We start from the raw sequence: 25,424 nt of genomic DNA on the forward strand, positions 1-25,424 counted from the left end.
GTAGAAGCTCTTTAGTTTGATGTGTTTATGTTTATTTTAGCTTTCTTTGCCTGTGAAGTTGGTGTCTTATCCAAGCTAACACTGCTAAAAACAAAGTCAAGGATTTTCCCCCTATGTTTTCTTTTAGGAGTTTTACAGTGTCAGATAAGTCTCTTTTTCTTATGATTTCATATGTCTCTGATACATTTCAAGACAATTTCTGTGACTGATGTAAGACAGGAGTCCAGTTTCATTCTTTTACATGTGCATATCCAGTTTTCCTAACACCACTGATTGAAGAGACTACCATTTTCCCACTGTATGTTCTTGGTGCCCTTGTCAAATATTAGTTAACCACATATGCATGGGTTTATGTTTGAGCTCTCTATACTGTTCCACTGGTCTACGTGCCTGATTTTATGCCAGTGCCACACTGTTTTGATTCCTATACCTTGGTATCATAAATTGTAATTTAGGAAGTGTGATGCTTCCAGATTTATTCTTCATTCTCAAGATTGTTTTTGGTATTGAGGGTCTCTTATGGTTCCACACACATTTCAAAATGGTTTTACTATTTCTGTAAAAATAATGCCATTGGAATTTTGCTAGGGATTGCACTGGATCCATAAATTGCTTTACAAAGTATGAACTTTAAAAATATCTATGCTTCCAATCCAAGAACATGAGGTACCTTTCCAATTAGTTGTGTCTTCTTCAATCTGTTTTTAAAAATTTTTTATTTAAATTTCAGTTAGTTAACATACAGTGTATTGTTAGTTTCATTATACTGTATGTTTCAGGTGTACAATTTAGTAATTCAACACTTAACATGTAACACATGGTGCTCAATTACAAGTATACTCCTTAATCCTCAATACCTATTTAACCCATTCCCACCCCCACCCCCCACTTCTCCTCTGGTAACCATGTGTTTGTTCTCTATAGCTAAAAGTGTGTGTTTGGTTTACCTCCCTTTCTCTTTTTTTCCCCTATGATCATTTGTTTTGTTTCTTAAATTCCACATATGAATGGAATTATATGGTATTTGTCTTTTTCTGACTGACTTACTTCACTTAGCATAAACCTCTCTAGCTCCATCCACGTCCTTTTTTGCAAGATTTCATTCTTTTTATGGCTGACTAATATTCCATTGTATATAAATATACCACATTTTCTTTATCCATTCATCAGTCAAAGAACCTTTGGGTCATTTCCATAATTTGGGTATTGTAGATGCTGCTGCTATAAACATTCGGGGTACATGTATCCCTTTGAATTCGTATTTTTGTATTCTTGGGGTAAATATCTATTAGTGCAATTGCTGGATCTTCATTAATCCCTTTCATCAATGTCTTACAGTTTTCAGTGTACATGTCTTTCACCTCCTTGGTTAAATTTATTCCTAAGTATTTTATTGTTTTTAATGGTACTACAAATGGGATTGCTTTATTTCTCTTTCAGATAATTTGTTAGTATATAGAAACACAAATGATTTCTGCACGCTAATTTTGTATCTGCAACTTTACTTGCTTATTAGTTCGAACAGTTTTTTGGTGGAGTCTTTAGGGTATTCTGCATGTAAGAGCATGTCATCTGCAGAGACAATTTTACTTTTTCTTTCTGATTTGGATGCCTTTTATTTCTCTTTCTTGCCTACTTGCTCTATGACTTCCAGTACTACATTAAACAGAACACAGTGGTAAGAGTGGGCATCCTTGTCTTGTTCCTGATCTTGGAGGAAAAGCTTTCAGTGTTTCACCACGAAGTATGAGGTTAGCTGTGGGCTTTTCAATATTTTATTATACTGAGAAACATCCCATCTAAACCTAATTTGTTCAGATTTGTTTTATCATAAAAGAATTGCCAAATACTTTTTCTGCACCTATGGAGATGATGATATATTTATCCTTCATTATGTTAATGATTTACATACCCTGAATGATGCTTGCATCCCAGGGAGGAACATCATTAAATCCTCGTGTATGATCCTGTTAATGTGTTCTAGAATTTGGCACTAGTATTTTGGTGAAGATTCTGCATCTATGTCCATTATGGATATTGACCTGTAATTTTCTTTTCTCTTAATGTTCTTGTCTTGGATCATGGTATTTTGGTAATGCTGGCCTTGTAAAATGAGTTTGAAAGTGTTCTTTCCTCTTCAATTTTCTGTAAGAGTTTGAGAAGGATTGGTAACAATTCTTTACATGTTTGGTAGAATTCACCTGTGAAGCCATCTCATCCCGGACATTTATATGTTGGGATTTATTATTATTTATTATTGTCATCATCATCATCTAATCCCTTCCTCATTGTTGGTCTGTTCCATTTTTCTATTACTTCATGATTAAATCTTGGTAAATTACATTTCTATGCATCTATCCATTTCTTCTAAGTTATCTAATTTTTTGGCATAAAATTGTTCATAGTAGTCTCTTATGATCCTTTGTATTTCTGCGGTATCAGTTATATTACTCCCTCACTTATTCCAGTCATCTTTTTTTTTTCCTGGTAAGTGCAGCTAAAGGTTTGTCAATTTTGTATTTCTATTCAAAAAACCAACTCAGTTTCATTTATCGCTTCCATCATCTTTCTAGTCTCTATTTCATTTATTTCTGCTCTAATCTTTATTATTTTCTTCTGCTTTGTTCATTTTCTACTTCCTTGAAATGTAAAATTAGGTTGTTTGAGATCTTTCTCTTTTCTTAATATAAGTATTTACCGCTATAAATCTTCCTCTTAGAAATGTTTTTGCTAGATGCAATAATTTTTGGTATGTTTGTTTCCATTTTCATTCATCTCAAGATTTTTTTTTAAATTTCCCTTTCGATTTCTTCTTTTGACCCACTGTTTTTTCAGAAGTGTGCGGTTTACATATTTATGAATTTTCCAGCTTTCCTATTATTCGCTTTTTTACCATATCATGTGCTCAAATACTTGATAAGATTTCACTCTTATTAAATTTGTTAAGAGTTGTTTGTGGCCTAACATATGATCTATCCTGAAGAATGTTCCACGTTCCATTCTTGAGAAGAATGTATATTCTGTTGTTGGTGGTTGAAATGCTCTGTATTCTGTACATGTCTATTGGGTCCATTTGGTCTAAGTGTAATTCAAATCCATTATTTCCATATTATATTTCTATGTGGATGATTTATCCATTGTTGAAAGCAGGGTATTGAAATCCTCTATTATTGCATTGCTATCTACTTTTGTCTTCAGATCTATAAACTATTTAATGTATCTAGGTGTTCCAATACTGGATGTCTATATATATATATATATATATATATATATATATATATATATATATTTCTTAATGTTTATGTTTATTTTTGAGACAGAGAAAGACACAGCATGAGCTGGGGAGGGGCAGAGAGAGAGGGAGACACAGAGTACAAAGCAGGCTCCAGGCTCTGAGCTGTGAGCACAGAGCCCGACACAGGGGTCAAACTCGTCAAGTGCAAGATCACGACCTGACCCGACGTCTGAAGCTCAACCAACTGAGCCACCCAGGTGCCCCTATTGGATGCCTAAAAATTTACTATTGTTACAACCTCTCAGTGAATTGATCCCTTTATCTTCTTTATCTCTTGCTGCAGCTTTTCACTTAAAGTCTATTTTGTCTAATATCAGTATAGCTACTCCAGCTTCTTTTGGTTTCTATTTGCATAGAATATTTTTCCATCCTTTTAGTTTTGGTCTATGAGTGTTCTTATAGGCACCATATACTTGGATTTTTTTTTTTTTGTAACTCATCGAGCCACCCTATGTCTTTTAGTGGAGAATGTAAGCCATTTACATCATTGATAGGTAACACTTCTGTCTTTTAACCTATGTGCTAGAGTTCACTATTGCAATATTCAGAAAATTAACTATATACTTATATATTTACCTTTAACAGTGAATTTTATACTTCCATATATTTTCATGTTACTAATTCACATCCTTTCAGCTTGAAGAACTCCCTTTAGCATTTCTTATAAGGCAGATCTAATGATGATAAATTACCCCAGCTTTTATTTGCTTGGGAAAGACGTTATCTCTCCTTCATTTCTAAAGTTTGTGATGGATAGTTCTGAAGTATTCTTGGTTGATTGTGTTTTTCTTTGAGCACATGGAAGGCCTGTTGGGCCTTCTGCTGAGAAGTCTGCTGACAGCTGTATCAGGATTCCCTTGTATGTGGTGAGTCTTTTTTCTCTTGCTGCTTTTAGAATTCTTTGATTTTTTTGAGAGCTTGACTACAATGTGATCTCTTTGGATTAAATCATTTTGGGGACACTTGAGCTTCATGTTCCTGGATGACTGCATCTCTCCCTAGTTTTGGCAAGTTTTTAGCCATTATTTCTTCAAATAAGTTTTCCCTGTCTTTTGCTCTCCTTTCTCCTTCTGGGACTCCATAATGTGAATATTGTTTCAATTGACGTTGTCCCATAATTCACATACACTTTCTTTGCTCTTTTTCAATTTAATTTCTTTTTTCCCACTGATTGGATAATATCAAGAGACCTGTCTTCACATTCATAGATTCTTTCTTCTACCTGATTGGGCCTGTTGTTGAAGCTCTCTACTGAATTTTTCATTTCATTCACTCATATGCTTAAGCTCCAAAATGTATTCGTCTTATGATTTCTCATTTTGTTCATACATTGTTTTCCTGAGTTTGTTTATTGTTCTCTTGAATCATGCTGAGCTTCCTTCAAATAGTTTTTTAGAATTTTCAGGTAACTTGTGGATTTCCACTTCTTTTGTGTCAGTTATTAGAAAATTATTGTGTTCCTGATAATGTCATGCTTGGTTTTTTTTCCTATTTCTGATGGCTTTTGCATTGATGTCTGTGTATTTGAAGCAGTCACCTCAATATCTTTCAGCAATGTTTTGCGGTTTGTCATATATAGTTTTTATTATCATGAGGTAGTTTCCTTCTATTTATTGTTAGTTTGTTGAATGCTTTTATCATTAAAGGGTGTTGAATTTGGTCAAATGCATTTTTCTGCAACAATTGAGATGATCATGTGGGTTTTGTCCTTCATTCTTTTAATGTGGTGTATCACATTCTTTGTTTTCATATGTTGACCCAATTCTTGCATCCCAGGAATAAATCCCACTTGGTCCTGCTGAATCTAGGCTGCTAACATTCTGATGAGAATTTCTGCATCTGCAGAAACCAGATATACTGGTCTTTACTTTTCTTGTAGTTAACTTTGTCTGGCTTTGGTATCAGGCAATGCTGGCCTCGTATAAGTCTGGAAGTGTTCTTTCCTCTTTAATTTTTTGGAAAGTTTTGAGTAGAATTGTTGTTACTTCTATAAATGTTTGGTAGTATTTTCCAGTGAAGCCATCTGATCCTGGGTTTTTCTAGTTAGGAAGTTACTGTTTCAGTCTTCTTACTAGTTATAGGTATGTACAGAATTTATGATTCAGTTGGTATTTTGTCTGTTTTTAGGAACTTATCCACTTACTCTATGTTATCCAGTTGTTGGAGTATACTTGTTCATAGTAGTCTCCTGTAATACATTTATTTCTGTAGCATGTCATAATGTCTCCTTTACACTTCTGAGTTTGTTTATTTGAATCTTTTTTTCCTAGTTAATCTAGCTAAGAGTTTGTCAATTTTTTAAATCTTTTCAAAAGATTTTAGTTTCTTTGAAATTTTCTATTTATTTTATTTATTTATTTATTTATTTATTTATTTATTTATTTATTTATTACTATTCTAATCTTTATTGTTTTCCTTTTTTTTCCTGCTAACTTTTGATTTAGTGCAGTCTTCTAGTTCCTTGAGGTGTAAAGTTACGTTGTTGACTTGAGATCTTCCTTCTTGTTTAATGTGTTTACCACCATAAATATCCTTCTTTGTACTGTTTTTACTATATCCCATATATTTTGGTATGCTGCATTTTCACTTTCATTTTCTCAAGATATTTCTAATCACTCTTGTGATTTTTCCCTTCACCCATTGGCTAACTAACAGTATACTGTTTAATTTTCATGTATTTGTGGATTTTCCAGTTTTTCTTCTGCTGTTGATTTCTAGTTTCATTCCATTGTGTTCTGAAAAGACACTTAGCATGATTTCAATCTTTTTAAACTTGTTAAGACTTATTGTGGCCTACATATAGTCTATCCTGGAGAACAATCTATGTGTGCTTGAGAAGAATGTGTATTCTGCTATTATTGGATGAAGTATTCTCTATATGTCTGTTCAATTGGTGTTGTCCAAGTCCTCTGTTTCATATATTGACCTTCTGGCTGGTTTTCCTATCCATTACTCAAAGTGGAGTACTGAAGTCTCCTACTATTATTGTGTCCCTTCAACAATGTTTGCTTCATACATTTGGGAGCTCTAATGTTAGGTGAACTGACCCTTTTATCATTATATAATGTCCTTCTTCATCTCTTATGACACTTTTTGATTTAAAGCCTATTTTGTTTGATAAATTTATGTCTTCTTGCTCTTTTGGTTACTATTTACATGGAATATCTTTTTCCATCCTTTTAGTGCATATGTGTCTTTAGATCTGAAGTCTCTTGTAGACAGTATACAGTTGGACGTTGTTTTTGTTTTGTTTTAATCCACTGAGCCAATCTAAGTCTTTTGATTAAGGAGTTTCACCATTTACATTTGAAGTAATCACTGACAGAAAAAAAAACTTCTGCTGCCATTTTGTTAACTGTTGTCTATAAATTCTTGCAGTATTTTGTCCTTCTTTTCCTCTCTTACTGCCTTCTTTTGTGTTTTGTTGATTTTTTTTTTTTTTTTTGGTGACATGTTTTGATTCCTTTCTCATTTCCTTTTGCACATCTCATGTGGTTACTGTGGGAATTAAATAAAGCTTCTAATTATAGTAATCTAACTTAAACTAATAAAAACTTCAACTGCATACAAAAACTTTATTCCTTTACATTTCCAACCTCCCACTTTATTTTACTCATATCACAAATTATATTTATATTGTATATCCATTAACATATATTTATAGTTATTTCTTATGCTCTGTCTTTCCAATTTCACACTAGAATTAAAAATGATTGGGGTGCCTGGGTAGCTGAGTCAGTTAAATGTCCAACTTCGGCCCAGGTCATAATCTCATGGTCCATGAGTTTGAGCCGCACACAGGCTCTGTGCTGACTGCTCACAGTCTGGAACCTGCTTCGGATTCTGTGTCTCCCTCTCTCTCTGCCCCTCCCCTGCTCATGCTCTTGCTCTCTCTCTCAAAAATAAACATTAAAAAAATTGTTTGATGATTTATGAACCCACAAAATACTACAGGATTCTATATTTCTTTTTATGTTTCCCTTTAGAGTACTTTTTATTTTCATATGATTAATTGCTGTTTAAAATCCTTTTGCTTCAGTTTAAATGACTCCCTTTAGCATTGTTTGTAGAATAAGTCTAGTAGTGATTAATTCCCTCAGTTGCTGTTTTTCCAGGAAAGTCTTAATTTCACCTTCATTTCTGAAGAACAGTCTTGATGAATATAGTACTCTTGATTGGCAGTTGTATTTCTTTCAACAAATTGAATATATCATCCAACTCCCTCTGGCCTACAAGGTTGCTGAGAATTCTGCTGATAAGCTTATTAAGAGCTCCTTGAGAAGTCACTTTTCTCTTGCCTTTTTCAAGATTCTGCCTTTATGGTCTTTACAGTGTGATTATGTGTCTTGGTGTGGATCTCTGGAATTACTCTAGTTGGAGTTCATTAAGTGTCTTCAATTTGTATTCCATTTCCTTCCTCAAATTTGGGAAGTGTTCAGCCATGATTATTCCAAATAAGCTCACTGCTCCCTTCTGGGACTTGTATAATACATATATTGATCTGTTTGATGGTGTACCATAAATCCCTTAAGCTTTCTTCACTTTTCTTCATTCTTTTTCTTTTTGCCCCTTTGACTCAAATTTCAAATGACCCATCTTCAAATGTACCAATTCTTTCACTTGATCAAGTTTGCTGTTGAACCCTTGCACATTTTTCAATTCAGTCATTTTATTCTTCATCTCTAGAATTTTTTTGTTTTTTATAGTTTACAGCTCTTTGTTGATATATTCATTTTGTTCCTGCACTGTTTTCCTGATTTTATTCACTTGTCTGTGTCCTCTTTTAGCTATCTTTTAGAGTTACTTTGAATTCTTTATCAGATAATTCATAGGTCTCTATTTCTTTAGGATTAGTTTTTGGAGATTAATTTTGTTCCTTTAAGAGGCCAATTTTTCCTTGTTTTTTTTTTTAATTTTTTTTTCAACGTTTATTTATTTTTGGGGGACAGAGAGAGACAGAGCATGAACGGGGGAGGGGCAGAGAGAGAGGGAGTCACAGAATCGGAAACAGGCTCCAGGCTCTGAGCTATCAGCCCAGAGCCTGACGCGGGACTCGAACTCACGGGCCGCGAGATCGTGACCTGGCTGAAGTCGGACGCTTAACCGACTGCGCCACCCAGGCGCCCTCCTTGTTTCTTTTTATGCCTTGTGATCGTTTGTTGAGATCTGAATATTTGGAAAAACAGCCACTTCTCTCAGTCTTTACAGACTGACTTTTTATAAGGAAAGACCTTCTCCAGACAGGCTAGCAATTCTCAAATCTTTCCTGGGGATGTATCTTCTCTGGGATTATGTGTATAATTTCCAAGTGAAAGAGGTTTGCCCCTGTTCTCAAAAACTTAATATCTTGTTCACCCTGGTTTCTTTATGCAGTACTGCAGTCTCTCTGTTGCTATAACAAATCATAGAGTTTGCCTTGTTCTTGGCAGCCTCTAATCTCGCATCTAAAGTGCGCTACTGCTTCCTTCAGCACCCCAAGTCAAGAGAGATAGAAACCAGTCTCTCAAGCAGCCCTTGCAAAACCAGAACACTAGATGCAGGTTCCACTCTTCTTTTTTCCCCCAAGGGAGAAGCTAAGACTTGGGAGTTTTGTCCTGATCACACCCTGTTGTGCCAGGGTGAAGCCGAGCAAATGCAATGAACCTTCTTACCGGCTTCAACGCAGCTCTTCTTGGCTTTGTGTATGCCTGGGTGACTACAACCACTTAAAATTGTTTCTGGAATTCTCACAAAGGCAATATGGTCTATATATTGCTCTTAAGTCAGTGTCTCCACGGCAGAATGAGGTCCTAGTGCTTCCTATTCCACCGTCTTGCTGACATTACTCCCAAATTATCCTTAACTTTTACCATACAAAATGATATTGCATTTAGGTATTCCAAGTTGAATAAAATTATTACTTCCCTGGGCTACAATGTAAATGTTATAGTTACATTTTCAACTCATTTTCAGCAGATTAATGTTACCTAGTTGTGAACATATGGCAATGTGGGCTCCTCAAAAGCAAGGGTCATCTTTTTATTATCTCTACTGTTAATAAGTACGGTATCTCATACATAATAACTATTGTGTAAAAACTGCTTAATGAACGCTCTGAGTTATAAATACTTGCCTAGAGAAAAAAGTGTCAGTTTCATTGCTAAGAACGTTTTTCTTTTTAAAAGCCATTAATGATCTAAACGTATCCACCCAGATTGTGCTTGCTAATGGAGATAATACCAAGGCTCTAATATAACACTTATCCTTAGTTTTTAAAAAACTAAGCTTATTATTTTTAATTAACTAAAGTCCATACTTTGTTCAGATTTCCTTAGTTTACACCTAATGTGCTTTTTCTGTTTCCAGATACCACATCACATTTAGTTATCATATCTCCTTAGGCTCCTCTTGGGTTAGAAAGTTTCTTAAACTTCCTTTGTTTTTTAATGACTTTGACAGTTCTGAAGAGTATTGGCCAGGAATTTTGTAGAATGCCCCTCAACTGGGATTTTTCTGATGTTATTCTCATGATCACACTGGGGTTATGGTTAGGGGAGGAAAACTACAGAGGTAATGAACCATTCTCATCATATCATATCAAGAATACATCCTATTATCATAACTTACCACTGTTGATGTTACTTTTGATCAACTAGCTAAGGTAGTGTTTGGTTTCTCTAGTGTAAAGTGTACTCTTTTCCCCTCCTTTCTATATTTACACTTTGGAAGGAAGTCACTATGTGCAGGATATTACCTTTCTGAGAAAACTTAGCCTGTTATTTTGTAGCATGTTCCACATTCTAGTTTGCTTGATTTTTTACAGTGTCATTTAATTTGCTCCTTTATCCTTGCATGTCCTGTAAGTCTCAATTATATGATTGACACTGTATACATCACATCAGATGATATGTATCATCAGAGTGACCCATATCAGCAATCATTCGGTTAGGATGAAAACACCAGAGCTCTTCATTGTAAAGGCACATTTTTTTTTTTTCTTTCCTTTGCAGTTAGCAAGAAATCTATGGTGTATGCTTTGGTGTCTTGTTCTTTGTCCATGGATATCTGTGCTATAAGAAAATAATATACAAAGGTGATGGCCTCAAAGCTCCTCTTACAGCAGTAATTCTCTATCTCCTCATTCAAACACCTCCTGAAGGTCTACTCAGTTCTAGGCACTGCTTAGCTTCTGTGGCGATGGGCTCTGTCCTTCAGCAGCACATCCCAGTGCTACAGAGTGCTACAAGAGTTTCAATAAAGTCTGACCAGTCTACACTGGTGATAAGCACAAGGTGCTTTCTTTGGTGATTTTCATGCAAATCACCTGCACCTGGCGCAAATCAGCTGCAGCCTCACAAGGCTCCACCTTGAAATTGTCTTTCACACAGGCCAACACAGGAAAGGCTGTGTCAGCGTGAGGGGAAGATGAGGGAAAACTTTGCACCAGCAAGAGAAGCACTCATTTTTCTCCCTGTTTGATCAGATCCTGGGGAGCTCAGCATTCATGGCCACCTGCCCCCCGACCCTTCCCCCACAGGCCTGGGCACGACAGGCTTTAGGCCACTGTTGGGGGAAGGGTGACCAAAAGTCAGGAAGCCCTGGGCATTCAGGATGACACCTGCCTGCAAAATCTCCACGCACTGAACATCTGGGTTCCTGCTTCTACACTGTGGGTTCCGAGAGCAGGACCACGGTGCCCCTCGTAGCCTCTTGGGGGAGGTGCACAAGGGTCCCAGGATTGAGGCAAGGGCAGGTCCAAAGGATACCATCCCACCTTCCCCTTTAGGCCCAGCTGAGAGTTGACAGCAGGAGGTGAACAGGGTTCCAGGCACACCTCATTCTTCCCTTGAGTTCCTCCACGACTGCACCTTGGATGAGATTTGTGCAATCCAAATCAGCCTTTGGAGGGAACAAAGCCATGTCTTGAAAACAAAGCCAAACAACTATTCTGAAGACACTAGAAGCATCTGGGCAATTTTATGGTCATCAGCAGAGCACTTCTGGGGTCTGATTTGCCTATGTCTTGATTGCGCCTCTAGGTACTGTCTTACTTTTCCATATATATACATATACATATACATATGTATATGTATATATATTTACATAATTAATTGCTCTAGTAACGAACCCTCTAGCTTCATTGCCCTCTTTTAGTTTCTCTCGGTCTTTTTTCTTGCTACCATTCTCCTTTCAGCATGGATTGGGTCATTATTATGGCTGAACTGCCAGAATCTTTGTCCCTTTCATAGGCTTCATGGGGTAGTGCATCTTCGTGAGATCTGCGAGATCATTTTGCTGTCCATTTGTGTGGTATTTGTGGTGTACTCTCCTATGATCCTGTTGCCAAAGATTGATTCTAGAGCTGCTTTCCGTTAAGTGGGCTGGGTTGTTGGTACACTACTAAGAAAGAATGAGTTCAGCGGTAAGTATATTTTGCCATGAAGCCTTTGGCTTGCCTCCTATGTCTTCCCATTATGTCTTACTTGAACATTCAGGACACTCTGTTCTATAGGCGTGATCTGACTGGCTCTATCAGAACCCTCCTGTGGACCTTGTCATATGCAGATAAGATAAGCCAAGAGAGTCACATTGAGTTTTCAGTGGCATTAAAATCTTTTGACAAGGGCTCCTGGTAACCCACAAATCCTCACAACAGTTGTGGAGATGTGTAATGTAATGTATATATTTTTCAAACTGTAAATGGGGTACCTAGGTGGTTCAGTCCGTTGAGTGTTTGACCTTGGCTCAGGTGGTGATCTTGCGGTTTGTGTGTTGGAGCAACCGAGTTGGGTACTGTGCTGGGCCTGGAGCATGCTTCAGATTCTGTGTCTCCCTCTCTCTCTGCCCCTCCCCTGTTCGTGCTCTGTCCATCTGTCTGTCTCTCTCAAAAATAAAACGTTAAAAAAAAAACCCTGAAATTGAGGTCAATGTATTTATTGTAATTCTATTTCACATTAGCATTCTTTATCTCATCTAGTTAAACTTGTCAACATCTGTTTGGGTGGTGTCTCAGTCCGCTCGGCCTGCTCTAACAAAATCGAACACAGAAATTTCTTTCTTATGGCTCTGAGGGCCAGGAAGTCTAAGATCAAGGCCCCAGCATGGTTGAGTCCTATGAGGGCCATCTTCTCGATTCATAGCCAAACACCTTAGGGCTGTGTCCTCACTTGGTAGAAGGAGCAAGGGGTCTCTGTGGCGTCTCTTTTACAAGAGCACTAATCCCATTCATGAGGACCTTATGGTCTAATCAACTTCCAGAGGTCCACCCGCTAATACCATCACATCAGGCATCAGGATTCCAACATATGGATTTTGAGGGGAAATGAACATATGGATGTTAGCAGATGATGACATGACCATGTGTTGTAGCATCTCCACTTTGTGTGCCTTGGCTGGGAGTCTTTGAGGAAATTACTGAAGCTCTCATTGACTCAGTTGATTCACTTGTAAAAGGAGAAGTGCCTTAGTGTTGTGGGAGGCCATGGGAAAGTCCCCCACTTGAACCTTAACTCTTTGTGTTGGCTGGATCAACAGATTGTGAACTTGGCTCTAAGCAGGCCCTCTGGCATGTTGATTTCTTAACAGATGCACAGTGGCTCTGAGGGGATGAAGACTTGGCAGTCTAGTCAGCGACTAACCTGGATGCGGCAGGTTCCTGAAAGTACCACATGATCTCTGCTTGTTTCCCTCCTCTCTTCCTTTGCCATTTGAACACCCACCATACATGAAGAGGCTCAGGTGATTGATGTCTGAGAACAGGATGCTGACTGTTCCCTCAGGTAAGAGTTAAGTGCCAGACCTGGGCAAACCATTTTGAGTACCTCCTAGCTCATGTATTTTAATTGCCTCTTTGTGGAGTGTAAACCTCTTAGACCTTAACCTAGAGGTCCATGGTGCAGAAAAGCTTAGCAGATGGAGGGGAAAATGGAAACAGAGTTGGATATAGATGTTAGCCTCAGGGGAAAGAATGTGGTTTGAGTTGGGAAATGAGGAGGTGGGTAAAGGGAAGGTGCAGATATGTATCGGGTGGCCCTCCTGCCGTCTCACTCCCTCTCTCTCCATAGTAAAGAAACATGAACAAATAGAACGTTCCCCAGGGCAGGTGCTGGCCCCGGTCACAGCCATTCATTCGCTTTGTAATTAACTTGACGGTGTTACTTTAGCATTATTGAATATTTGAGTATTATTATTTGAGGAGCACTGGGTTCATGTACAGCCACCTCCCTGGGAAACCAGCTTTGCAAAAGCTTCCTGGGTCTCTTCAGGGGTGAAAGGGAGGTGATCACCTTGGGAGGAGACACCTGCCAGTCCCTGTCCCACTGGCCTGGTCTCTGGAGCCCTCTGCCTGACTCCCGGCTGTCAGGCTGGCGGGCAGTCGGTCAGAGCATCTGGTGGGCACAGGGAGGTGCGGTGGTGCAGACCTTGGAGCCCAGGAGCTGTGCCCCCTGCGGGGGGGTGGGGGTGGGGGTGGGGGTGGGGGGATGGGGCTGCCTGGATCCTGGGCCCAAGCAGATGTGCGGGAGCGCGCGCACGAGTGCGCGCATGCGCGTGGGCCAGGGCCAGAGCCCCGTGAGGGACACAGCTGAGGCTGCGGCGGTGCTATGAGTTGGCTCCCAGCCCGCCTGCCGCCCCAAGCCCCCAATGGTCTGGGCCAGCCAGGGACTGACGCCCACCTCAGCCCCCGACCGGGGACATGCTGCTGCCTGGCGCCTACGACTCGGTAGCCATGGCATTGGCGGTAGGGGTAGCGGTAGTGCTCACAGGGCGCTCGCGGGAGCGCGGGCGGAGCCCCGCGTGCAGAAGACTGGGAGCCATGAGCCTCCAGCCTCGGAGGGTGGCAGCCCTGCTGTTCCTGCTGCTCCTGGAGCCAGAGGCCAGGGCGCGGGACGCGCTTCCCAGGCGCCTCGGTCTTTGGCCGCGCTGGTGGAGTGCCAGCACTGGCTGGAGCAGAGCACGATGCGATGCCCCCCGGCGCCCCAGAAAGACCATTTGGGAGAAGCCTAAAGGTGGAGCAGCTGAGACCCACAGCCTCCCTCCAGGACCTGCCTCAGTCGCGGTGCTGCCAAGGTAGGGACCCTAGTGAGAAGGTCGCACGTGGCCTTCCCCCCTGCCCCTCTCTGTCTTCCCCTTCCATGAGCACCCCCCCACCTCCCTGGTGCTCCGGGTTTCTTCTTGGGCTCTTTTGCGGCTGCGGTCTGGAGGCCTCAGGAGTGGGCTTTCTGGGTTGGACCCCGGTTCCCTGGAGGAGGAGGGCCCCAGATCGAGTAGGGGGTTAGGCTCAGGCGGTGGGAAGTGGCTCAGGTCGAGAGGAGAGGGGCGCCCTGAGTGCCCATGGAGGTCTGACTGGGTTGGTGGTTGGCGGGTGGAGGTGGGATTCTAGGAAGGAAGGAACGAACTAACGAAGGAAGGAAGGAAAGCGTGGACCTGCGGTTGTGGGAAAGTGTCAAGGCAGGGCCAGGGAAGTGGCAGCCATGAGCAGGAGGAATCATTCCTGCCTGGGAAAATGAAGTACAAGGGACCTGAGAGTCCAGAGAAACATTCCAGGGAGAGTCGGGGTGGTGGGCCTGAGTTGCTGGAGGCCAGCAGGGGACGGTGTTGAAGGGATTGAGAGTGGAAGCAGCAGGTGAACACAGGCCTCCTGCCTCCCCCCTCCACACCTGCTCTCCTGCCCTGCCCAGCCCCGCCGCGCCCTGCCCCGCCGCGCCCCGCCCCGCCCCTGGTGGCAGAGTTGCACCCTCTGATGGGGAGGGGGAGATCTCACCCCGCTTGTGGCGAAAGGGGGTCCTCTATCATCGTGGGAGTCAATGGGACTAGGGGGTAGGAGTCTGGATTAGGGCAAGTGCAACTCCCTGTTGAGCTCTTCCTTTCTGAAGGCAATGTGCATTCCATCAATGAACTCGGAGCCAGGGAGGCAGGAATAAGTGGCGCTTCTGTGTTTTAGAGGGTGGTGCAGACTCTTTCCTCCTTGGAGATGTGTGCTGAAGAGAACTGGGTGTTGTGGATGGCGTCCAAAGTCATCTCTTTGGGATATGTTGGGTGGGAACGTCTTCTTCGCACTCTGGTGAGCAAGGTGGATGGAAAAGCTCCTTGTCCAAGGCAGACCTGTGGGTTTTGTTGTTCCTATCAGTGGGGCGTTGTGCTTCCCGTGTCCGTGGAGCGCCTCCTGTCTTGCATTCGTTCCGTGTTTCAAGAGTTTCAGTCCTTGGCAATCACATCACCTCCGGGACTCACCAGGCAGCACGAGGGAGCAGTGACTCGGAGCACACCGGGTCCCTAGAAACCAGTGCGTGTGTACTGGAGCAGGCAGTGCTCCTCTCTCAGCCTCCTTTGGAAATGAGGTCTTGAGCAAACGGTCTTTCATTGCATGGGTTGTACCTCTCCCCGGTTGTTGGGGGCGGGGGCGAGTGTGTGTGCGTGAGTGTGGTGCTGTGGCCCTTGTGGAGTCCGGACGGCGTCAGGGACCCAGTTCTTTGTAAGGAATGCGTTTTGTTGCATGGGAATATCTCATTTCACTAGAGAATTCCAATCCTGTCTCAAAGGTTAAAAATATCCTGAAGGAGCACCTTGACCTCACTGAAAGCAAAGGCCTAAGAGCAGAGGCTTTCCCACACTTCCATGTCGAGGTGACTGGTGCTTTATGTTTTCAGGAAGATGGTATGGTGTAGTCCACTTGGAACAGCTCAGGCTCCTAAGCGTCTGTTTGGTCCCTGAGGGGTGAGTTGTGTCTCTCCAGAATGAAGGAGATTATGGTGACCTTGAGTATCATTACCTTCACGATTACCGTGATTATTGTGCCTGAGTCATCGCATGGATATTGATCCGTGAGCTCGCCATGTGAGAGGTTTCCTTGGTAAAGTAGTCGCCGTGCGTGTCGTCGAAACTTGGTTGTGGTCCCAACACCTTTGATGCTTTGCAAGTCCTGAAGCGGCTCCACGGGTGTGCAGTCCCTGTTGCCATATAGGTGAGGAGGCAGAGTCTGTTGACCTGAAGCCCGTCCAAGTATCCAGGGAGATGTGCGAGGGCCTCTCCCTGAGGCACTGGGTTCCTAGCCGGCACCACCCGGAATCAGGCAGGGAGGTTTTCTTGATGCCAGCGGGAAGTCCTGAGGAGGGAGGGGGAGCCGGACACCTTCAGGGGAAGGAAGGGATCCCTCCCCTGCCTCACCAGCCCCAGCAGTTGCCTAGGTGCTGGCCACGAGGGAGGGGACTGCCTTTGCGTGTTTGTTTTCTCCTTGGTCTTATCCCACCTTGGTAGAGCGCTTAGCCTGTTCCAGGCACTGTTCTGAGCACTTGAGAGATCTATGCTGACGACACAGAGTACCTCAGCAAGGACTCTGGTCCCCGTTCCTATTTCCAAGGGAAGATGTGAAAGAATATGTGCCGGGGGTCACTGCTGTGACGGGGGAAGACTCGAGACATGAAGCCCGGCAGTCGGGCGCCACATGAGCGTGCTGCACCGCTGGCTTTCCCACTGCTGCCTGTGGAGAGGCAGGGAAAGCATTTGCACCTAGCGTGCGTGCCCTGCGAGCACCGGTGGGCTTGGAGACGTGCGTGTGCCCTCAAACGGGGAATCCAGCAAAATAGGCTCTGGGGCCTGAGTCACGCCCTCTGCGGGGAACCCTGTCATTTCACATCCAGCCTGAGACACTTTGCAGAGTGACACGCGGGGCTCTTGGTGAGGGTGGCGTCACAGCGGGGGGCATGGGTCAGCAAGACCTTCCTAGGACCCCGTCTTCTTCATACTCTGGCGAGGAAGGTGGACTCGAAAGCTCCTCGTTCCAGGCCGACTTTGGGTTTTGTTCTTCATATCCGTGGGGTGTGGCGCTTCATGTGTCCATGGAACGCTTCCTGTGTTGCATTCGTTTTGTGTTTCAAGAGTTTCAGTCCTTAGGAGTCACATCTCCTCCAGTATTCACCAGGCAGCCTGAGGGAGCAATGACTCTGAGCCCGCCGGGTCTCTAGAAACCAGTGCATGTATACCTGAGCAGACGGTGCTGGTCTCTCAGCCTCCTTTGGAAATGAGGTCTTGAGCAAACGCTCTTTCATTGCATGGGTTCCACCTCTGTCAGGTTGTTGGCGTTTGTGTTCGTGCATGTGTGTAATTGTCTGCGGTGCCATGTCTTGTATTTAGTCAGGACCATGGCAGGGTCCCAGTTCTTTCCAAAGAAACAGTTTTGTTGCATAGGAAATTCTCATTTCAATAGTGTGTCCCCATGCTGTTACAACGGATGAAAACTTCCTGCAGGCAGCACCGTGACCTCACCGAAAGCAAAAGTCTGAGAACTGAGGCTTTCCCAAACTTACATATCAAGCTGACTGGTACTTTATGTTTTCAGTAAGATGGTGTGGTGTCGGCCACTTTGAGCAGCTGAGGCTCCTAAGCATCTGTTTTGTCCCCGGGGGGTGAGTTGTCTCTGTCAGCAATTCTGGAGATTATGATTGTCTTGAAGATCATTATTTTCTTGATTACCATGATTACTATATTCTGCATAACCCATCGCATGGAATTTGATAAGGAGCTCGATTCCCGGAACCTTTTTGTCACCAAACGCTCGCTACAACAAGGAGAAAAACAATCACTTTTGTGTGATGGACAATGCACCTTAACTTCATTGTACTCTTTTAGTGGTATGTACATATGTTGAGGGTAATGAAAGTGTCCACTTAGATCTAAGGAGTTTTAGTGACATCATGGTACTTCAAGTAACCATAAATGTAATGGAAAATCTAAGTTACCTAATAATCTAAGCAATCTGTCCTGTTGGATACGAAATCCTAATTAAAGAACTCAAGTCCTGGTAAAGAACTGCCAAGTCCTTGTAATTGGTTACTATTCACGTAGGTCTAGTGAATGGAATGGACTGAACTAATGTCTCTGAAATAGAGGAAGCTAGAATTTGAGATACTGAGTCACCTTTACTCTCCCTTTCCCTGTTGACATGGTCTTTTTTTATTCGATGATGTGTCTTGACCTTTACCTATTTCCCTCCTTCCTGCACCCCCCCCCCCCCCCGTTGCAATCATCTTTATGTATGGATGGGCTTGTTTCATTCTGTTTTGAGGATTTTTGTTTTTTGTTTCCTTAGTTTTTGAGTCAGATTCCCCATATATGTGCAAGCATTCTGTATGTGTTTTTCTCTGTGTGAGTTTTTTCACTGGCAAAATGCCCTCCAGGCTATTATAAACACTGTGGCATAATAACAGGTGTGAAGGAATTTCGGGAGTTAGTGATTTCATGTTCAGAGTAGTACCTAGGGGGGTAATTGAGGGACGTTGCTGGATGATATGGATGTTCTCCTCTGAATTGTGTGAGGAAACTTTACATTGTTTGCGACTGCCTCTGCACCAAGTTCCAATGCCACCAACAGGGCCCAATGATTCGCTTTCTTCCACATTGTACCCGATGCTTGTGTTTTCTTGTCTTTTTGATAAGACCATTCAGACAGGTTTCAGGTGATATCTCTTTGGCTTTGGACTTTCATTTCCCTAATGTGGAGTGACATGGAACTTCTCTTCATGTATGTGGTGGCCATCTGTATGTCTTCATTGGAAGAATGCTTCTTCAGGACTCTGCCAGTTCTATCATTGCTCTTTGGTTTTGCATTGTCGCTCTGTAGGAGTTCTTGATATCTTTTGTGTTTTAACCCTTGACCATGTATATAGTTTGCAAGTATTTTCTCCCATTAACAATGTTGCCTTTCCATTCTGTGGAAGATATTGTTGCTGTGCAGAACTTGTTTTTTTTTTTAGTTTCATGTAGTCCCACTTGTTTAGTTTTCCTTTGTAGCTTTGGCTTCTGGTGTCAAATCCCAAAACTCAAGTCAAGACTGTGATCCAAACATTCTCATGGGTTTGGCATTTGGCTCTGTCCAGCAAAGCCAAGGACAGCAGAAAGGATTGCTTCACACTCCATGCATGTCAAGAGAGGTGAGAGGGAGTTTAAGGGACGTCTCTGCGAGCTGCTCTCAGGCTCCCGTAGTCATTAAGCCTACAAACGATGTGCAACACACCAGCGGGCCACATGCTAGAAAGAACGTATTGAAGACATGGTGCGAACCATATCTAGACAGGATAAAATATTCCACGTGACAACACGGTCCAAGGACTTGGTGAGCCCATGCAGAACCCAACCCCTAGATACACACGCACTAGATCAGCCAAGTCTCGCCTGCCCCCCAGATACACACCAACTAGGTAAGTGAGCTGCTGCTGGCTGTTTGCAGGAAGGCCAGAGAGCAGTGATCTGCTCTGCCAAGCGTGCCCTGTAATCTCCCAACTCAGGAGATCGTTGTGCGATTTCCCACACCTTCTGTCCAAGTTCTTATCCAGGTATTTATGGTTTCAGGTCTCAAGTCTGTAGTACATTTCAACTTCGTTTCTGCGTGTGATGCTAAATAGGTGTCAAGTTGTTTTTCCGCGCCTGTTGTTTTTCTGTGCTCAGTGATTCTGGGCACCACCATTGAGGAAGACTGCCTTTGCCTCAGGTTATATTCTTGGTTCTTTTGTTGTGAATTAATTGGTTACATATGTGTGGGTTTCTTCCTGGGACTTCACTTCTGTTCCAATGACCTGTGTGTCTGCTTTTACCCCAAGACTGTACTACTTGGGTTATTGTAGCTTTGAGATCTAGTTTCAAATCAAAAAGCATGATGCTTCCAGATGTGGTCCTCGTTCTCTTAATGACTTTGGTATTCAGAGCCTTTTGTGCTTCTGTCCACCTTGAAGGATTATTCTATTTTTGGGAAAGTGCTTCAACTTTGTAAAGGATTGCACCTAGGGAATGTGTAGGTGGCTTTAAGTAGTGTGGACATTTTGACAATCTTAATTCTTGGGATCCACTAGCATAGAATGTCTTTCTGCTTATTTCTGTCTGTTCAAATTCTTTCTCCACTGATTTCTGGTTTTCAGTAAAGAGATCTTTCATCTTCTTGGTTAAATTCATTCTTTTCTTTTTAAGTTTTTTATGTTTATTTATTCTTGACACAGAGAGATACATGGAAACACACACACATACACACACAGAAAGAGAGAGAGAGAGAGCACGTGTATGAGTGGAGAAGAGCTGAGAGAAAGGGAGACACAGAATCTGAAGCAGGCTCCAGACTTTGAGCTGTCAGCACAGAGCCCAACAGAAGTCTCACAACACAAATCATGAGGTCACGACCTGAGCGAAAGTCAGATGCTTCACTGACTGTGACACCCAGGTGCCTGTAGGGTGATTTATTGTCAAGAATTTTCTTCTTTTGGAGTGATTTTAAAATTATTTTCTTAATTTCTCGCTCTGATAGTTTGTGATTCATGTACAGAAATGAAGCACATTATGTACAACGGCATACATATGTTAACAGGACTGAAATCATTTATAAGGTCTACTAGTACTGTTGTAGAGTCACTGTGGTGTCTCTAGAGCATATCATGCACTCCCAGTAAGTGAAAAAGTATCTGGGAATATAGGGTGATGTGATCGAATTTAGATGAGAGTAAGCAGATATATGGAGTGAGAGTGTGCAAATTTTCTGAAATGTTTCGTGGTTGATATAATCCACCAAGTCCATAAAGAAGGTTTGTTTGGATATATGTTTTCTTTCAACCAGACCCAGAGAGCTGTAACATAAATATATGGTTCCCAACACATTGCCACAACACGCCCTGTGCATCTTGGGAGCTGGCCACCTTGTCTCTCTTTTCTGTCCTGGAACCCAGTGCCTGACTCCACCGCTCAGTGAATTCAATTCAGAATACTGCAGTTGGGACGAGACCTACATTTTTCATAGACTTCCTGAAAGGCACCTCAAAAACATTGGATTTTACAGAGTTGGGTCTGATCTGCCTGGAATCCTCTGAGGATGTGTCAGTTGGAATGGCACTTTCTTTGCTGGGAGATCAGGGAGCCCTGCAGTATTCCTGTGTGCCTTGTGGTGGGTCACCAGAGGGTGCTGTGTGGCTGCTCATGACAGGGACACTGCTCCCCAAAGATGAGGCTGGCAGGTGCCGGGCGCCACTGCTGGAGGAGCCTGAAGGGTGGAGGGGCTTGACTCGGTATCAAAGCCTGACTGAGACTCCATCCTGCAGTCTCCCTGAGCTGCTGATATGCTGTGTAAAGCACTCTCTTGCTTGCCGAGGTTCAAGTGGTTTTGGCTGTTGCCACTGAATCCTCAGGATGAACCCATTCAGGTCATGGTCTTTAACTCATTGACCTGACCTGCACTTAAGGTACTTTCCTGAGAGTAAGCGACCCAGCCTGGGAGGAGAGCCAGCAAGCAGACAGCAGTGGCCCAGCCTGCATCCTCCACTGGCCTGAAAGCAGGGACTGGCTGCTCTTCTGAGAGGCAGAGCTATGGACCTGGAGGTGCACAGGCCACTGGGGTTTGTCATGGGATGGGGCCTGGATGGGTGTGTTCTAGGACATGGGGCAGGGATGCTGTGCAGGAGGTCAGAATGAGGGAGTGTGGTTTCTTCCCTGCCCCATGGGTCACTCCTAGGTACCCTGATGGCCTCAGTGCTGGCTTGTCCTCCTATTCTTCAGGGATCCACTCAGTCCCGGGGGTCCCTGATTTTCACATAAGACCGCAACGGAGTAAAGAGTCTGTAGATATTGGAAACTGGAGGCAGTGCCCGAAAAATGCCTATAAATTACGTCCCCAAAGTTGTGCTAGGTGTACACGCCTAAAGAAAGAGAGAGTTCCCGTACAGATGTGCCCTTTTGTACAATGATGAGAGTCAAAATATTGGAATTGGCCCAGTCATTCAGCTTCTGGAGACGCAGAGTACAGGATGATGTGTGGCCCCTGAGAATGCAGAAGGGGACAGGACTGTGCCTGTCCACTGTGGGGACATACCATAGTACAAGACCATAGTCCTGGATGGATGCCCAACCTGCTCACCACGCGTAGACACAAACAGAGACACCTGCTGCACTCAAAGCCAAAGGACTGTGAAGATGACACCATGTCTTACGGGCTATTATTTCTTCAAAGAATGTATATTTTTTCTCTGTCTGTATTTGTTGTTTCCTCTTTATTTATTTGGAAAGAGCGAGAAGTGGAATCCTGACCAGGGCTTCAAGCTGTCATTGCAGAGCCTGACTTGGGACTTGATCTCAAGAACCATGAGATCATGAACTGAGCCAAATCGACTCAGAAACTCACCCATTGAGCCACCTCGGTGCCTGTCTTCATTATTTAAATCTTCCTTTTACTAAATAAACATCACCTGTAGAAAACCTTTAACAACGTTATACTTTATCGCCTAATAGATTAGTATAAATGGAATATTGACTGCTACATTTGGGTATTTTTATAATATGCACATTAGACCAATATCACCATGGCCTGTCCAGGAAAATGAAAGATTTTCAAGGAATTCTCTCTGGTCCAGACATTTGTCTTCTGGCTTCTGCTCTTGTGTCAAACCCCAGAGGGTCCCCATGCCAGACAATGAAGATATTTCAAGTAGGGGCCTTCACCTAATCTTTGTTCTTTGTTCTTTGATAAAATGTCCGTATCATAGAAATTCCAGAAGAGTCAGAGAAAAAGGGGCTGAGGGTGTACTTGAACAAATAATAGCTGAGAACTTCTCCAATCTGGGGAAAGAAACATGCATTGAAATCCAAGAGCTACAGAGAACTCCCTTCAGACATAACTTGAATCGATCTTCTGCACGACATATCATAGTGAAAGTGGAAAAAGAAGGATAAAGAGAATCCTGCAAGCAGCTAGGGATAAATGGGCCCTAACATACAAAGGTCGACACAGAAGGGTAGTAGCAGACCTATCTATTGAAACTTGGCAGTCCAGAAAGGAATGGCAGAAAGTCTTCAATGTGATGAACAGGAAAAATATGCAGCCGAGAATCCTTTATCCAGCAAGCCTGTCATTCAGAATAGAAGGAGAGATAAAGGTCTTCGCAAACATACAAAAACTGAAAAATTCATCACCACTAAACCATCCCTATGAGAGATCCTAAGGGGGATTCTGTGAGGGAAATGTTGCAAGGACCACAAAATACCAGAGACACCACTACAAGCATGAAAACATCAGATGTCACAATGACTCTAAACCCATGTCTTTCAGCAGTAACACTGAATGTAAATGGACTAAATGCTCCAACCAAAAGACATAGGGTATCAGAATCTATAAAAGAAACAAGACCCATCTATTTGCTGTCTACAAGAGACTCATTTTAGACCTAAGGACAACTTCAGATTGAATGTGAGGGGATGGAGAACTATCTATCATGCTACTGGAAGTCAAAAGAAAGCTGGAGTAGCCATACTTTTATCAGACCAACTAGTCTTTACATTAAAGGCTGTAACAAGAGATGAGGAAGGACATTATATAATAATTACAGGGTCTATCCATCAAGACGTTCTAACAATTAAAAATGTCTATGCGGTGAATATGGAAGCCCCCAAATATATAAAACAATTAATCACGAACATAAGCAACCTCATTGATAAGACTGTGGTCATTGCAGGGGCTTTCATACTCCACTGACAACATTGGATAGATCATGTAGACACAGATCATTAAAGAAACAAGGGCCCTGAATGATACATTGGATCAGATGGACTTGACAGATCTATTTAGAACTCTGCATCCCAAAGCAACAGAATATACTTTCTTCTCGACCGCACATGGAACATTCTCCAAGATAGATCACACACTGGGTCACAAAACAGCCCTTCATAAGTATAAAAGAACTGAGATCATACCATGCACACTTTCAGACCACAGTGCTATGAAACTTGAAATCAACCACAGGAAAAAGTCTGGAAAACCTTCAAAAGCATGGAGTTGAAAGAACACCCTACTGAAGAATGAATGGGTTAACCAGGCAATTAGAGAAGAAATTAAAAAATATATGGAAACAAATGAAGATGAAAATACAACAATCCAAACTCTATGGGGTGCAGCGAAGGCAGTCCTGAGAGGAAAACACACTGCAATCCAGGCCTATCTCAAGAAACAAGGAAAATCCCAAATACAAACTCTAACAGCACACTTAAAGGAAATAGAAGCAGAACAGCAAAGGCACTCCAAACCCAGCAGAAGAAGAGAAATAATAAAGATCAGAGCAGATATAAAAAATAGGAAAAAAAGAAAAACAACTGTAGAGCAGATCAATGAAACCAAGAGTTGGTTTTTTTTGTTGTTTTTTTCTTTTTTTTTGAAAAAAAATAAACAAAATTGATAAACTTCCAGCCAGGCTTCTGAAAAAGAAAAGGGAGATGACCCAAATAAATAAAATAATGAATGAAAATGGAATTATTACAACCAATCCCTCATAAATACAAGCAATTTATCAGGGAAACCTATGAAACATTATATGGGAACAAACTGGACAACCTGGAAGAAACGGACAAATTCCTAAGCACCCACACACTTTCAAAACTCAAACAGGAAGAAACAGAAAACATGAACAGACCCATACCCAGCGAAGAAATTTAATCAGTTAAAATATATCTCCCGGGGCGCCTGGGTGGCACAGTCGGTTAAGCGTCCGACTTCAGCCAGGTCATGATCTCGCGGTCCGTGAGTTCGAGCCCCGCGTCGGGCTCTGGGCTGATGGCTTGGAGCCTGGAGCCTGTTTCCGATTCTGTGTCTCCCTCTCTCTCTGCCCCTCCCCCGTTCATGCTCTGTCTCTCTCCGTCCCAAAAGTAAAAATAAAAATGTTGGAAAAAAAAAATATCTCCCAACAAGTAAGAGTCCAGGACCAGATGGCTTCCCAGGGGAATTCAACCAGGCATTTTTTTTCATGTGACATTTATTGTCAAATTGGTTTCCATATGACACCCAGTGCTCATCCCAACAGGTACCGTCCTCAGTACCCGTCACCCACCCTCCCCACCCTCCCACCCCCATCAACCCTCAATTTCTTCCCAGTTTTTAAGAGTCTCTTATGGTTTGGCTCCCTCCCTTTTTGTTTTTTTCTTTCCCCTCCCCCATGGTCTTCTATTCAGTTTCTCAGGCATACACATTTTCAATAAAATAGTTGACTGAATCCAAGACTGCACTACAAAACTAAACTGAGATCAATTAGTATTTATCCCAGAAATGCAAAGATGTTTTATTTTTTTAATTTATTTTTTTAATTTATTTTTTAATATGAAATTTATTGTCAAATTGGTTTCCATACAACACCCAGTGCTC

General features: G+C 42.4%; 1 long non-coding RNA gene across 2 annotated transcripts in view; it reads left to right on the forward strand.

Moving 5' to 3' along the window:
• Positions 1-14,373, forward strand: part of LOC123383571 — a 182,717-nt gene extending 168,344 nt beyond the window's left edge. Inside the window, exons 5-6 of one of the 2 annotated variants that reach the window (XR_006593392.1) lie at positions 12,860-13,053; positions 14,174-14,373. This is a non-coding gene — a long non-coding RNA (uncharacterized LOC123383571). Of the gene's footprint in view, positions 1-12,859; positions 13,675-14,173 lie in introns of those variants that run through there. The other variant, XR_006593391.1, reaches the window with a different exon arrangement.
• Positions 14,374-25,424: the final 11,051 nt, after the last annotated feature.

Source organism: Felis catus (assembly GCF_018350175.1).
Source record: "Felis catus isolate Fca126 chromosome A2 unlocalized genomic scaffold, F.catus_Fca126_mat1.0 chrA2_random_Un_scaffold_54, whole genome shotgun sequence".
NCBI lineage: Eukaryota > Metazoa > Chordata > Mammalia > Carnivora > Felidae > Felis > Felis catus.